The sequence below is a fragment of the Manacus vitellinus genome, unplaced genomic scaffold, assembly GCF_001715985.3.
Source record: "Manacus vitellinus isolate BGI_N305 unplaced genomic scaffold, ASM171598v3 scaffold_4_pilon, whole genome shotgun sequence".
Lineage (NCBI taxonomy): Eukaryota > Metazoa > Chordata > Aves > Passeriformes > Pipridae > Manacus > Manacus vitellinus.
Window position 1 is genome coordinate 37,499,565 of NW_021940604.1, and position 17,137 is coordinate 37,516,701.

Here is a 17,137-nt window from a genome sequence, read left to right on the forward strand (position 1 = left end):
TTATTTCCCCATTGCTATCTCTAAAGTGCAGTTGACACAGTCTCCATGTCTCTCAAGCATGTCTCTGAGCCATTTTCACCAGCAGGCGTGCTTCTGTGCTGCCAGCAACAGCTGTCCCACAGAAAGTGTGTTGCATTGCATTCATCCCACAGTGGCATTGAGCTGATGAGATGGGCTAAAGTGGCATCTTAGGAGGACACTCATTTCTGGATGGAAATGAAAGAAAAAAAAGTGATCATGACAGACAACATTGTTTAATTGTTTAGAAAAATGTAAGCATTGAAGAACTATTAAAAAAAATTTAAAAGCCAGTAAAATATACCATTGGTGATGACCTCTTCTTGGACTTGTCTCTTTGGGCTGCTTTCTGCAGCTCAGCCTATAAGTATGTATGATAAATTTAGGCAAGCTTTTAGGAGAAAGATTCTAATGAGCAGAACAACGTGGTTGCAAATTATATTCTCAGCACAGGGACTAAATGGGGGAGCAAGCAGCAAACAAAATGGACTCTCAGACTGTTGTTGGAGGACTCCAGTCAGCTGCCAGAAGGGATTATCTACTTCAACTGGACTTGGGTCATTTATGTGGAAAGCCTCCTACAGGGCTGCATCCCCTGGCATCCTCTTGGTCTCAGCATGATCACAGGCCTGCCTTGTGCTAATGCAAGTCTCCACGTGCCCATCCCCAGGCCGACATGGACCAGACCATCACCTTCTCCCACCCCAACCCAATGCAGCAGAAGATACAGGGGATCAACATTGCTGGAAACCTGGCCTTGAAGGCATCTCTGTGACTCTAACTGCTCTGGAAGCCAGCAGGTGCAATGGCTTTCACCCCTTTCTCCTTCTGAAATTTTTCATTCTGAATAAGTCTTTCTTGAAAGTGCACTAACACTTACAGGTTCTTCAGGCTGATTAGTGTTTAAAAAAAAAAGCCACTGCATAGCTGACAAGTATTAGAATAAATAGTGTGAACAGTAGAACAGCATGTGCTGGGAAAGAGAAGCATCCAGGAACCTTTTCAAGTTGGCAATTATGCAGAGGAGACTGGTGACATCCCAGTAATCTTCTGGCACTCTTCTTCGAAAAAAAAGGTGAAAAAAAGCCCATACCATTTCAGCTGGATGAGGAAAAAGCAACAGAGACATACTGTCAATACTTTCCAAACCCTTTAAATCTGAAGAGGCTAGACTGAGATCAATTTCTGTAGATAAAAGAAGGAAAGAATTACTTCAGATAGCTACTGCAAAATCCTAAGGCTTGCACTGTCTTTACCACAGATGGCAAAAAATGAGGAAGACAAAAATCATACCTGAAAGAACCTAGAGTAATTAAAGGCAATGTTCATTAAAGTACTGCTTACCCACTGTTATTTTTTCAGAGTATTTTGTATTCCCAGAGCAGGAAAATGAATTACAGAGAGAAAAAAAAACAAAGTGCGGTGAAAAAGATAAATAAAGATATGTTTTCCAATTATGTTCTAAAGAGAGTTAGAAAATCCACATAATGGAATTGAAAGGAAAGAGAAAGAGGAGAGAATGTGAACCACTGAGAGTACGCCAAAATATTAGTCATCCCTTGAGTCTACCCTGAAAGGTTACTGTTGTTTTTAAGAACACATTCCTTTAAGGAAAAGAATAATTTCCTAGCAGAGGTAATTTCTGGATGGTCATAAACTCTCTCAAGGGAAGCAGAAACCCTATCAGAGAAGTCAACAAAACCTAGGCAGAGGGAGAGAAGGAGGAAATCTTCACATGACTCTTCATGGCAACCCTAAGAGTGACCTGCTACTGGAAGGAAAGAGATATAGAAAAGCCTGGCAGAGAGCAACTGTTGAGTTGTTGAGTAGGTAAAGATCTGGATGGGAAAATGTCAACAAGAAAAGGGAGTAGAAAACAGGTAAGTGCTTCCTAAAGATCACCCCTCTGGGTAAGATGGCAGTAGAGAAGGCTGACTCACTCTTGTCTAGTTTGAGTTTGATTAATTTGAACTATATGATGTTTTCATGGAGAAGAAAAGGGCAGACCAAAAATTTGTTACCTACCCCGTGGCACACAATATAGAATTTGTGAATTTTCAGCTCTGAAAAATTTTCAGAGAATCTCTAGCAACACTTAATGAACTAAGGGCTGCTATGGAGACAAGAGTCACCGCTGCTGGTACCATATCAGACTCCCAGGTGAGCAGTTTCTCCAGGTCACATCAAGTTGCACTGGAACTTGAGCAGTGCAATGAAGAAAACATCACTAACTTTGCAAATTGAAAATAACAATTTTCTTTTAATATTTTAATTTGCTAAAAGACTATATGTTTCATTGTTCTGGATTGTAAGTGGCAGCATCTTACCCAGGAGGGAAGCATGGTTCATGAGCTTGATGGCAGGTCTGATGCCTCCCTGAAAGGAAGACTGTGAACAGAGTTCATCAGTCTGAATAAGCACTATGCCAGCACCTCATCTAGAAGTGTCCCAAGTTACAAATTTCTGAGCACTCCTAAGCCCCTCTTGCACGCTTGGGAATTAAGGGTGTCCAGAAATCTGGATGAATCTCTGTACCATGACAATTTGATCCATTGTCATTTGGAGAACATACCACCCTTCTCACTGAGTGGCTAGGACCACTTAATGTGTTAAACAAGTTTTACTGCTAGGCACTCTTTAACATGGGAAAAAATTAATAGACTCAGTCATTTAATATGTTATGAGGTAAAGATGCTGTTTTTCAAGGTAAGTGATGATACTTCATATGAATTCAGGAAGAAAGAAAGAAATCCTGTGGCTAATCCTGTTGGTCTCTAAATTCAGGTTATCAATTTCTAAGTAATGGGTCACTGCTATAATCAGCAGATATAAAGACTCCTGAAATAAATTAGTTGTCTTTTATCAAAAGACTTGCAGTTAAGTTTTTCTGGTGTGTTCAAGTTTCTTTTGCTGTCTGCCTTCTCAATAGTTAAACTTCTCTGTCTGTTTTTCAGTCTATAGACAGCTGAATGGAAGTACTATTTTACCAGACAGTGTGCATAGTGCCAAACCCATTTTCAGCACACTTTAAGTACATTCATATTGTGGGAATCAGTGAGAAAATCTGTGTGCAAGAAAATCCATTTTGGAACTCCATTGCTTTAGCTTATCCATAGCGTTAGTCCTGAAATGTGATCCACATGATTAATAGCACGGATGGAAACATTTTGTTGTGCAGGGACTAACTTGAGTTAGAAGTTTTAATTTAACACTACCTCATTTAAGTTCTTGAGAAGTCAGATTGTGATGTTATGTGATGTTTATACAAGAAGAGAATTGAAAACCATTTCTAACATACAGTTCAACAGATTGACTGGAGCTGCCTATTGCTGGCAATGTTGTTGATGCTAATATTGAAGATGTTGTTCATTGTTTTATGAGTTTGGAGGCACGAAACTGGAATTTTAAGAACTGGAAAACACATACTAGGCCAAAACCAGCTGTTTCTCTTTGGGAGGTTTGGGACTTAAAGTTTTGGTTTTCAGTAGCTCTTTCTTCTGAAGAAACTAAGTCAATATTGTCTCTCACCAGATCCCAAAACTTGGTTTTCATTTGAATGCCATTTCTTCCAGTCTTTTATGACTTTAGTGCAAATCTTAATTTCTTTGAAGATCTTAACAGCAACAAGAAAGATTGTTTTACCATAAGGTATGACTTTTGGCAACCCAAAAGTTTTTTACCAGAGCTCGGAAATTTAAAAAACACTTTTGGGAAAAAGTTTCTTTAATCTTCAGTTCAAATCTCTGCTCCACAGACAATCAGTCCATCAAAGGAGAACAATAGCTGTGCATTTAGGCATTTATTTGGGGATGCAGATTTCATGTGACGTAGGTCTTAAAACAGTCTTTTGCATAACAGGTTTGTTTAGGTCTTCATCAATTCAGATATTGTCTAATTCATAACAAGAGAAATACGCAGTACCATAACTGGACTCTTCTAGCCAATACTGTGAGAAAAATAATATATTTTCCAATATTATCAAAAGGGTTTAGTGTAGGATCCCAAAAATATAATATCAGCAGAGAAGGAGTTGATGAGATTATGTAGCAGGCTGTGAACAGCAGGAGCTGGGAGAAATTCCTTTCTCTAAGGGCACTGCATCACAAGACCTGTAAAAGCTCTACCTTATGGATTAAACCTGGCTCCAGCAGAAATCAGAAAGGACTCTTGAGATAATTGTATCAGACCATGTCTAAACCCCTTTAATCCCTTTCCCCCTATGTAATCTTGGTTTAGAGAAATATTAACCTATTGGCTAAAATGCAGTAAAACTTGTGTAACTCCCTAATTAACATAGCTCGTCCTCCTTATTAACATGTCCTGCCCCTAAGCCCCTTAAATTGTGTTCTCGCATTCAATAAAAGATTCCAGTTTATACCCCATACTGGGATTGCGTAGTTTTTGTATCCCCACTGTTCAGGGAAGTGTAAATACATATACACACCCCCCACATCCCGCACCTCTCCCTTCCACCAAGTTTCTGAAATATCAAACACTAAATCAGTCTTGAGTTTTACTTTTATTAAATGAGGTTAGGAAGATCATTTAAGGAAAACTATCATAATTCAGTGAATCTGGAATATTTGAATCAAATCTGAACTTCAGCTTACCAAAATTTCCAAGGTGAGTAAGACTTTTCAAATTTTCTACAATTCCAGCAAATTTTTATAGTCTTTCCCTAACTTTACAAATTACAACTTTTACAGAGTGAAATCATTGCTATAACGTGCTGAATTATCACACTGAAAAGATATGTAATGCACTAATAATAAAACACTCTCAAAATAGAAATCTCTCAAGAATATCTTATTTTGAAAATTCACATTCAACAACAAAACTGAAAAGAAGTGAAAGAGAAAAACAGGAAATCCTTAGAAATTTCTGTAGTTATCTCCTAGATTATATCAATATAATTAATACTCCTTCATTTATCCCAATGCACTGGCAATAATAAACCTCAGGCCAAAACAGCCATCTGAGCCATCTTGAATTCTCGAAACTGGAAGCTCAGGAGGCCCTTGTGCTTGTGGCTCAATTTGGCAAGTAAAACATGCCTTCTGACCTGCATTCATTTCCTCCTTATTTTCTTGTTGTTCAACCCTTACAAACAAATGCTCAGCTTTTGCCACACCTAATAGACCTGGCTGTGAAAAGGTACAAAATGATCAAAGCACAAACTGTTTATCAAAAATAGTTTTTTGATACTGCTAGTTCGAGGTGTTCATACACATCACATACCACATACAAAACGGTACGTAAAGCATTCTGAAATACAGCCAGATAAGAACCCATCTTTTCTAGCTATACACAATTGTATGTAACCCTTAACTCAGACCCAAACATTTCCCAGTTGGCTGATAAATATTTTCCCAGTCCTAAAATACTTTGCTTCCTAAAGACTTGCAATGAGGTCAGTCTCCTGGAGGCATAAAACTGTTGGCTTTATTTCAGTGTTCGGCAACACAAGTGCCTAAGATGCAGGAGCTTTTGGGAGCTAACTTAGAATTGCTTTATCATCTCTCCTCAAGCTGCAGAAAGTCAAATCCTAGACCACTGGAGAAATTGCACAGTTCTGATATTTCCAAATTTCAGAACAGAAACTTGGAAACACTAATGAAGTTCAGGTTTGATTCTAATTTTCCAATGTTATTAAATTTGCAACTGTCCCTCTTTCCTCACCATCCCCATCATTCTTCTGAACTTCCTCCATTTCTGAATCACCTTCTACATAGCACGGCAGTTCCAGAATGCTGTGGTCATCCTTTCTATTTATGAAGATGGTATTTGCTGAATAGGAGATGGAGCCAGCAATTTTAGGGTGCTTTTAATTTCTTTCATTTCTCATTTTTTTGGTGTGACTTTTTCGGTCTCAATTTCTGCACACAGAGGTTGAGTAGCAACTATCCAAAAGCAAGAAAAGCTAATCAGGGGAGTGACACATCCATTTAATTAACATTTTCTTTTCAAAAGCACAACAATTACATCTGCAGAGCTTTGATATTCAACTACATTAAAAACCTACTATTTTCCATGTAAAATATAAAATGCAACGATGAAACTTCTTTTATGAATAATATTTCTTTTTAAGCAATTTTAATTATATTTCCAGAAGAACTATTTAGTTACATGGAGGAGAAATAAAAACAAAGGAAGCCTTTTTTTAACCTTTAAATAAAGAGGCAATCTGCCACACTCAAATTTGCATTTACTTCAAAATTTTGTAGCTTAACTCAAATCCCACCACAGTTCTTCCTCTGACCCTTAAAATCAATCATGACACCACTGCAGGTCCTAATGAAAGTTGTTCTTATGGTCTCCACATGCCTTTAAAGTACCACTCATGTAAAGCAGAATAAGACCCAATTAATTACACAGTTAAATTAAGTTCATAATTGTGGATGCTTTGTAGTTTTAATGAGATTCAAAGAGAAGATGCAAGGATCTGGTCCAGAATTTTGTCTTCACCAGGGCTTTACTGGACACATACTATGAATCAAGATAGACCTACCTGCTGATTTGCAGTTGTCTCACTATTTCCCCATGTTCCTTCATCTGTCCCCATCCTTCTATGTCCTCCCTGTTCCATGTGTTGACAGTGATTTTTCTGGAGTAGGCACCATATTTTTGCTCCATGATTGCACCATGACTAGCACAGGTGGGTCAGGGCCACTGAGAAGGACTTCTCAGCTGTCCCAGCTAACAGTAACAATGCAATCAGTTACAACTGCATGTGCACCAAGTCCTGACCTATCCGAGCATGCTGAAGTGATAACCATTCCTCCACCACACCTTTTGAAACTGTATATTGTGTGTGCAAGTTTCAGATTAGTTTAGCACCTGAAAGGCTCTCCAGAAGGTTGATCTGAAGTAGAATCTGATTTCAAAAAATCTGTTTAGAAAATTAGTGAATCAGTTGCAATCACCTACAGGAATTTGCTCCTCATGGCAGCTGGGGACGAAACTTTTTCCTGAGCTTTTGAAGATATTCTCTTTGTTTACAATCTTTTAATGAATGTATCTGAAATATTTTGTCTGATTGTCTTTCAGTTATGAATTCTATCTATAATTACATTTAAGAGAAAATCCCGTTTAAAAAATCTTTGGATACTGAGCTGCTTATTGTTCTTTAATTAAGAGATCTAATTTTGTATCAGGAGTCTACACAAGACTTACTGAAATACTTGTAGATCATGTGGAAGATTGAAAGGTAAGTTTGAAGATTAATTGATAAGTTCCTGCGGCTTTGGAACCCTGTAATAGGGTGGGTTGGGCATAAGATCCAGGGGAAACTGCCAGTGGCTGAACATGCATTTTTTCTTAACTGCTGGCATTTTGCAAGTAAGGTAAAAAAATGAGGTTTTCAATCACAAATTATATGTAAACTTCTTCTGCTTGAACAGCAGCCTCATTCATAAAAGATGGTGATACATAATCTTTGTTTTAGGGTTATAATAAATAATAAAAGAAAAATTACCTAACAGCGTAGTCATTTGATCTTTCTACCTTCTTTATTTTTTCTACTTAACTTCATACATGGAAAGACTTGCACAAAAACTGACTAATAAAACTAGATAAAAGCTAATAAAACATGCTGTGGGCTGAGGAGAACAACTAGAATTACACTGAATTGTTTGTTGGCATCAGGAGAAAAAGGATTAAAAATACCTTTTGTCACCTGGTTTTCACACCCCACCAGGTTCGCTCACAAGACATTGACCAAGTTATGTAAATATGGTATGTGCAGATTTCTTTCATTTTGCCTATTGGCAATTTTTTTTTCCGATGTGAACCTATCAGTAAGCTCTTATAATCATAGTTAGGTCAATGAACAGCAGTGAGCTCATTTTCAAAGGAGCAGATCACTTTCAGCTCCCCAGGACTTCAGGATTTTCAGAAACCAAGAACTGAAATTCATCTGTATTTCTGATTCTAAAATATTCAACATAAGTACTTGAAGGCAGCCTAAAAAATCAAAATATGTGCAGCTGGCAGACAAGCATTACATCTGGACTTTGAAAAGGTGCCTCATTTGAGACTCATTGGTGACCTCCAAAGAAAATTCCACGCCTCTGTCTGTGCACTATGTGCTGCAATGCATGCACCAATTTGTGCTAATGATTACTGCCTTCAACAAGAAATAATAATTTTTAAATAAGTTAATAACCCAGCAGCTGACTTTTAAAATTAATGCAATCAACTGTTTTCCCAGACAGTAAAGCTAAAATGTATGAAGGGCAGCAATTATGATATTTACTGTGGTCCAGCACTGTGGCTTCTTTCATGGGATTAGCACCCCAGAAGAATGGAAATACAGAAAGTATCAGATGAGTGTGCATACCTTGTCAACACTCATTTGGAGATGTTGAGTTAAACTGCCAGGATATCAAACCTGCATCATTGGGCATTTCACATATTTTGGAGGATTTCAAATGTAAAGTGTTTATATATGCAGCTGCAAGCTGTAGAACAGAAAAAGTTCTGTGCTTCTATTCTTATGTGGATATGCAAAACTTGTAAGTTGCAGAGGTGACAAATCTCTCCCTATAGTTATACCTGCTTCCACATAATCCTGCAGGCTGGGTTTGGTTATTCCTGCTTGATAAGATTGTGCTACCAGATGCATTTTTTGTCATTTTCTCAGTCCCTTAAAATGGTCATTAGCAGCTCTAGCAAGCAGTGTTGCTGGACAACCAGGACAGATTTCCCTCTGTAAATGTTAGTGGGATATTTGAAAAGACAGAGAGCAGTACTGAAGAATTTTTCCAGAGCTAAAAGTTTAAAGGTGTCAGGACATCTCTATAGCCTTGCTTGTTTTCTCTCAAAGTTGCCCTGATGAACATAGTGAGCATTCTCATCAGGAAAAGAGAAATTCCCTATTTCTCTTATTATCTATGGCATCCACCTCATCTTGCAGTTATGTCAGCCTCCCAAGGTTGTTTCTGTTTTAAATAATCAGGTTTGTCAAGTTGTCAGTTGTCACTGTCAACAGCCATGTCCAGAAGCCAACGTTTCCTGTCTAGGCTGATGCCCTATAGTAGTCTGATACATGGTTGACCTCTTCAAGGTTCAATCCTCAACACAATCTTTGCTGGAGCAGCAGTTTTTTGGTATATATAGAACAACCACCCATCTCAGCACACCAGTGAATGCCATACATGTGACAGATATTTAGTCACTTAAATACGGGGCCTTTTTTTTCCCGCACCACTTTGTTGTCAGGGAACAGCAAGATCAGGCTAATCATTAAGAAAGTTCATGAGGAATCCTAAGGCTGAGACACCCTAGAAGGGCCCTAACTCTTGTGGTCTTGTGCAGTCCTGGACTCCTTGTACAGTCCTGGCTCTTGCACAGCCAGTCATAGCACTTTAAATGTGGCAAAACTCTTAAGTACAGCAAGAAATAATAGGAAGCACTGAGACCATGTCAGCCTCATTTATAGATGTATTTTAAAGGTACTGAGTGTAGATATGCACTTTTGCCTAACACCTTGCCTTCGGCACACAATTTAGTGATAAATTATTTGTCTGTTCAACATCTGTTTGGACAAACAAAAGTCAGCTCTGCTTTCACAGAAAAGTGTAAATAAAAATCAAAATTGTTCTAGTTATCTTGATCTTCACAATCTTGCTTTCTGTGAGTGTTATTATGTGCCCAAGGTATATTCAGTATCATTTTTCTGGTTTTGTAACCACTAACATTTTTATTTTACCCTTGGGGAGGAAAATGGTGAAGAAGTAAGAAATTTCAGTAGAAATATGATATGAAGGACAAAGCTTGGCACAGAATTGTAGCCACTAATGAAAACACTCCCTTAGTAGCTTGCTCATACTCTGTAAAACTGAATTTGTAAGTTGTCTTGTTGTGTAATCTAACAACACAACTGTAACCAGCAAAGTCACAAAGACAGCATTTATATCTCTTTATAATAATGAGGAGCTGGGCATTGAAACCTACCAAACCTATGATATGATTTGGCCTAACCTTAGGAACAGCCTGGGAGAAAATTCCTGTTGTATGTTGATGCAACTCCAAGCTGTAGTTAAGTTGCCTGCTCACAATTATTTATTTATTTATTTATTTACAGGCAACTCCTGAAAGGCTCAGAAATTCAGATCACTGTATCTGATAGCTCTTCTTATAAGGACACCTGTTCCTCTACTTTCTAATGAAAACTTTTCAGGAGTGACTGTTTGATTGTGCAAATACTGTTAACCCTGCCATAAGTCAGAAATCAAATATCCTGGCAGTCCCACTTTGCTTTTAGGAATCAGAAGTCACTTTTGGAGGGAATTATGGCCTATATTTTCATTATCACCATTTAACTCCACTGTAACTCCAGTGAATTCAAAGCAGTTTTTCAGCACTTCCCTTAGCATCAGAAGCAAGTTACACCTCAGCAAGTCTCATAAAAACTGTCTAATGCTGTGTCATTGAGGCAGGACTTGCAAACTTCAGGTCATAACAAAACAGCTCCAGAAAGGACATCAAGAGATTACTTTTTCCACCTACACAGATTCATACAGACCCAGGTAATCATTAGCAGATTTTTGTATAATTTGCTTTTTTGTATAATTTGTCTTATTGAATCAGCAGGCTCCCACAACAGCCTGTCCCACAGTTTGTTTGTCCTATTAGAAAGGTTCTCCCTGCTGTTTAAACTGGAACTTTCTTCCTGCAATTTAATCACCTGGTTCTCATTTTACCTCTCATGGTTACAGTAAATAAATTATTCTCCTAAATTTTCAAGACTTTTTGAAATCATGGCAGACAAAGCAACATCTTATCCACACCCCCACCTCCTCGGGCTTCAAGCAACCTTAATTCATTCAATCTTCCCATAGTGGCTGAGCTTCCTAGACAACCCTTGTTCTCTGCTCCCGGGAGCCCCACAGCCAGATCACTGGTCTCCTGTCACAGACCTCAACAGAGCATGACCAGTAGCTGAGAAGTAGGAGGCCATCACGTGCCTCCCAAGTGTAGTCTTCTTTATACATTACACTCTGTTGTTTGCCTTTTTGCACTGCAGCTTGTGGTTGTTGACTCTCACTGGGTTGTTTATGCTCGTGTGTTCTGTTCCTGAACATCCTTCACGTACACTGCACGTGATGTGGAGAAAGAGATTCTTGTTCAGGCCAATAAAATGTAACTCGAATACGTAGGAATGTTTTGCAACCTGGAAAACAAGATGTGTAATGTCAGCCTGAAGAGTCAGTTTTGCTTCTGCTAGCACAGAATAAATACTGATCTATACATTGATCTAGCACCAACAAAACACAGTTTTGCTCCTTATCCCTCTCTTGCTTTCCTTCTTTCACACAGCCAGCTTTCCCTGTGTCTCTCAGAGAGACTCACATACCATTGCCAAAGGCATGTTTTGGCCAGAGACCAGGCACAGAGGTTGGCTGCTTGCCCAGGTGGGAGACAGCCACTCTCGTGCCTGGGTATTGGAGTGGGACAGTGCAAACAAGTGATATCTGCCAGGCTGCTCCTGCTCCAGGCAGCTGCCTTTGTTCACTGCTCCTCTCCTTGCCTGCCGCTGCCAGGCCTGGGAAGCAGAAGGTGGCACTTGGCTTTGCTTGCAGTTCACATAACTTGTTTTCAATCACCTCCAGGGGAAAGGGTTGTTCAAACCTCCTGCAAGCCAGATGTGTCCACAAGTTGCCAGGTGAAATGTGCTAATCTAGAGAGACTGGGGGTTTAGGATTGTATTTGAGAGTGTTCCTCTATACGACCTTGTGCAGTGTTATCCTGTCTCTACTTCTTGCAAATGTGGAAGAATAAAGTCATCATGAATAAGTGGAAAAAGAATGAAACTAGAGAAGCAGATGAGGCAGAGCTGTATAGGTCATACCAGGCTTTGTTTTCTGTATAATGTGTAGTTAAATGTTTCATACTCCTTTGGTGAGAGGTACCACTTTGAGACCACACGCTGTGCTTCCTCACAAGGAGTTCACACCTTTCTTTTTTTCCTTCTCCTGTATCCTGTAATAAAAGTCTTTTAGGCTGTGGTTGGTCTCTGTGTATTGGAAAAATGATGGATGGAGGAAGGAAAGCAACCATGAAAGCTGTAGCATCACATCTTAAATGGAGCAAGCAGAATATGTAGCAATGGCAAAATCACTCCTTACTGTCTTAATAAAACTTAATGTTGTTAAACATTAAAAGTGTTTTTATTATTCTAACTAAGATTCAATTAAAATTAGGAAGGGAAAAACAACAGACCTAAGCTGCATGTGACTAACTGACCAAGGAAAATGATCATGCACAAGACACACCTTTCATTTTGGCTCCCATCTAACATCCAGTCATCCCATCTTTAAATAATCACTATGGTGATGATGCATAGTTCATTCCTGAAATCAAACTGCAAACTATAAAGGAAAAATCACGTGACACCTTGCTGATACATGCTCTTCTACTGAACTTAGAATACAATGTAGAGAGATATCTCTGGCTTAATTAGCTGCCCACTGAGCTGGAGTTGGCTGCTATCTTTTTTCTACATATGAAACCACAGAGATTTCTTAGTACATTTTTTCCACATGTGCTTATAATACTATCCCTACTCCTTGAATCCAGCATTTTAATAAGCATTCATCTCTAAAAAAATATAACAAAATGTCTATCCACTTACCTATAATATCCCTTAGCCCAGACCTCCCTTTCCATCAACGTGAGTCAGAAGAATCCCCAGGGAAATCTGTACAGTGTCCCTGGTAGGTGGCTGTTGTGAATCAGGTCAAGAGGCTCTTTTTTATATAATTTTATTCCTCTTTATTAGGGATATGATTTCTCATTCTTTGCTTCAGACATATTAAGATCCTTACTTTCCTAAGTAGCTATGCCTAAGGTCTTGGCTGGTTACAAGATATGAAGACCACAGCTGAGGCTGGACAGACATGGGCTAACACAGAACAGGTAACAAGATACTGAGGTCTGAAAGTGTGCACCACCAACATGCACTTCCTCTGCATGGGTTCACAGGTATTTTAAAGGTGTCCATGAGTCAAGAAAAAAAGGAGTCACCACTTGTGCACCACTTACACATGCATCTGCCTGACACTTCTTGTGTATGAAGGGATGGTATGTTTGCACCAATATTTACACTTAAGCTCTGGTTAATTCTATATTTTATCTTGTAGCTTGCTTCAAAACCACTTTTCTAGGAACTGGTCCATTATCAAAATATCTCATGTTCCAAATTTGCTTTACTTAGGACTATTATCAATTTGAAAAGAAAAAAAATAAATATAACTATTTGATTGACACAACAACATATTCATATGTTGTTCCATGTTACATTTATATGATCCCCATATTAATATTTTAAATATTAAAATATTTTTAAGTTAAACCATTTATGACAGAACCGAAATTAAAATTTACATGTAATTGGCTCTGTATGAAGATCTCAGTACCAAGTACTTCCCATTAGACTGCAAAATTAACTTCCTTTTGTGTACCACCCTACAAATTTCAAACTGTCTGAAAATTTCACTGTATATGAATTTCTTCTAGTAATAAAACATATTGAATGACATTGTAATAAACATGGTAGGTTTCCCTTTTTGTACATGCTTTCATGAACAGTGAATCAGTTTTATTGCAGTACCAACCGTAATAAAAGTGTTGGCCTAGAAGATACACTTCTAGAGTTATTAGTCTATTCATATAAATGGAGATTATGGCAGACAATAGTGCATAAAACTACATAAAATATATTGTAAGGTAAAACTGCAAAGCAGTCCTTGCAGTCAGCTTAGAAGGAATCAGTGTTATGTATTACGTAAAAGGCTTAAACTGAAGGCAAATGAACAAAATAAAACAGGATAACAAATGCAACAAACTACCTAAAATACAAGACAAAACCCAAATGCAAATTGTTGGTAGGAATACAAACACAAAGCAAGCTTTTCATCTAAATAAGCCTTTTCTACTCTTCAACTGTTTATTCAAGCGCTTGCTATGGCCTTATGGAAGTAAAGGCATGGATAGCTTTCTGGACCCAGATAACTAGGAGTGTCAGGGACACAGAGAAGTCATGTCTATGCTCCAGGTAGGATTTAAAACAGCTCCACCATGAGCTCCCACACTGCTTTACATCAGCTTTGGTTAGTGTTCCAGTGCAGTACAGGCATTTCTAGCTCCTTCATACTTAACTGCTTAAATGCCCCACTATTAGGCTTCACATTCTTCCAGTTGTCAAGCTACAACAGTTGGATTTCATATCTTAGGCTTCCATGATATTATTAAGTCTACAAGCTATTTTCAGAAAATTAAGCACTGAAGATCCTTTGACTCTATTTATAAATATCTACACTGACTGCTCCTTGCTACTATTTAATCCCTTTACTACTTTTACTATTATCACCATCACCTCAACGATAAACTATTATCCCATTAACCTCTGCTGCCTCTTCTGTAGATTAAACCATTGCTTCTTTATTCCCATCCTCATACATCTAGTCTGTGAAGTCCCTGCTCATTTCGGCTGACATTTCCATCTGGAGCCTCAGCCCGCACCAGAGCAGCTCCTTCAGCTGAGACTGCAGCAGTGTTGGATGGAGGAAGCACAGCTTTTCAGATAGCACTTCTACTTACAAAACCCAGCACGTTTACTTCTTTTGGAATAACTTGACAAATGTTGTCAGATGCAATAGTTTGGCCTGTGTTCAGTGAAAGATCCATTTGCATCTCGGTTGGTTTTCAGCAGAATTTCTACCTTGTCACTCATTCCCCAGTCTGCATCTGTGCAGCTCAGCACTGTCTTTCCTAAGCACAGAGCTTTGTTCTTCTCTCTGTTGCAGTGAAATCAGTATTTTCAGAGCATTTCTGTATTTTGTCAAGGTCAACTTGAATTCTGGTTTCTACAGTGCTGGAAGTCCCTTCAGTCTATTGGTGCCTGCAAATTCAATAAGGCAATTTCTACCTTTCAAAACAGGAACCCAAAACACCCCTGTGAAATTTGACTCAATGTAACTTTCTATACTGGCTCTTCAAAAGAAAATCCTTTCTCCACTGCAATACTCAGTTATTTTAAGGCTTTCAAAGCCCAGAAGAGGATAATAAGGAAGCAGCAGTTCCATTCAGGGTTCCTTGCACAAGAAGGACTTAGGGAATGTATTACAGAGGGTAATAGCAGAAACACATCAAACCCTGTCTTGAAACCTGCAGAGGATGCTTCCAAAGAAAGGTATGAAAATTTAGCTGCACAATATTCTTTTATTACATAAAATTTATATTTTAAGCTCTTAGAGAGCATTCAAAGGAGGGCAATGAAGGTGGTGAAGTGTCTTGAGGGGAAGCTGTATGAAGAGCAGCTGAGGTGACTTGGTCTGTTCAGCCTGGAGGGGACTGAGGGAAGACCTCATTGCAGTCTAGAACTTCCTCATGAGGGGAAGAGGAGGGGCAGACACTGATCTATTCTCTGTGGTGACCGGTGACAGGACCTGAGAGAATGGCCTGAAGTTGTCAGGGGAGGTTGATGTTAGACATTAGGAAAAGGTTCTTCACCCAGAGGGTGGTTGGGCACTGAAACAGGGTCCCCAGGGCAGTGATCACAGCACCAAGTCACAGAGTTCAAGAAGTGTTTGGATGATACTCTGAAGCACATGGTGTGACTCTTGGGGATGGTCCTGTGTAGGACCAGGAGTTGGACTCCATGATCCTTGTGGGTCCCTTCCAACTCAGCATATCCTGTGATTCTTGTTGCCATTAAAGATTACCACTCCTCAGTCCTTAATGTGCTAATAATGGGGGAAGGAAGCAGAAAGGGAGAATGAACAAATGACAACCATCAGGCAAATGTCTTGAGTATAAGGAAAAATATTTTTAAAGAACAGAACATTAAACTATCTTCCACTTTGGAAAGTGCTTTTCTATTAAAGGGACATCAGCATAAGTTATATGTTAAGAATTAGAACATAGAACTAAAACATATGGCAGTCAGATGAAGCAGAGTATTTGTATAGCTTTATTATCTTCTTTTACTGGGCAAAAGAATATAAACCCACGAACCTGCAGTCTTAAAACACTTACACATACAAGAGGAGTGAAGGAAGAAACAATACTGAAACATTCTGTATCTTTTATCATCTGCTGCCATATAGAAATGGGTGTGTTTTCTCAAGGTCTGGGGATTGCAGGGACAGCTCTAGGAGAGCAAAACAAATTATAGAATGGGATTTTTTTCAGTAAAAAACCCAATAAAAACCTACTGAAACAGTAATTTTACTTCAGTGGAGTCTTCATTTGTACAATTGAGGTATTTTAAATTCTATCAAAATATTTCCATATTTATACTCCTAGGCTTACTGCCTTTCCCCATAAAAAGATATTATTTGAATATACAAGAGACCCTATTGCAACAAACTTATACCAATGTAGGAAAAAGCAGGCTTTAGCTAGATGGCAAGAGAGTTAAAATCTCACTAGAAGGGAAGAGACAACAACAGACAGATCCATTGAAAAGACCCAAGAAACTGCATGATGTTGGTCACTGCAACAGAGCTCAGATCCATGGGAGCACAAGGCTTGTCAACGCTCACACACAGCATTGCATGTGAAATCACAGCAAAGGAGACCTGCTGGAGGGGTTTGCAGGTGAACTGATTTGACTCTGCTGGAGGTAATTCCCTTCACAGTAGCCCAAATGGTGCTGCATTTCAGCTTTGTGACCAAAATAGTGTAAATAACATGCCAATGTTTTAGCTGTGTCCAAGCCTTCTTCGTTCCTCACTCTGTCCTCCTAGCACGTAGGCTGGGGGTGAGCAAGAGTTTTGGAGGGGACATAGCTGGGACAGTTGATCCAAATTGACCAAATGGATGTTCCATACGATATTAATGTCATGCTCAGCATTAAAACTGGAGGTACTTTCCAAAGCAGCTGTTACTCAGAGACTGGTTGGACATTGGTCTCCTGGTGGAACGTGGTCAGTGATGCCTTTGCATCCCTTGCTTTTTCTCTTTTTTCCTTCCTATTGTGCCCTTCTCCCATGTGTCTTTATCTCGACATGTGAGCTTTTCTCTCTTAGCAGTAAGCTCTGTATCTGAAAGATTTGCTCCTGTTCACCAAACAGTATAGTTCCTGAGGTTCTCCATGACCACAAGGGGCCTACCC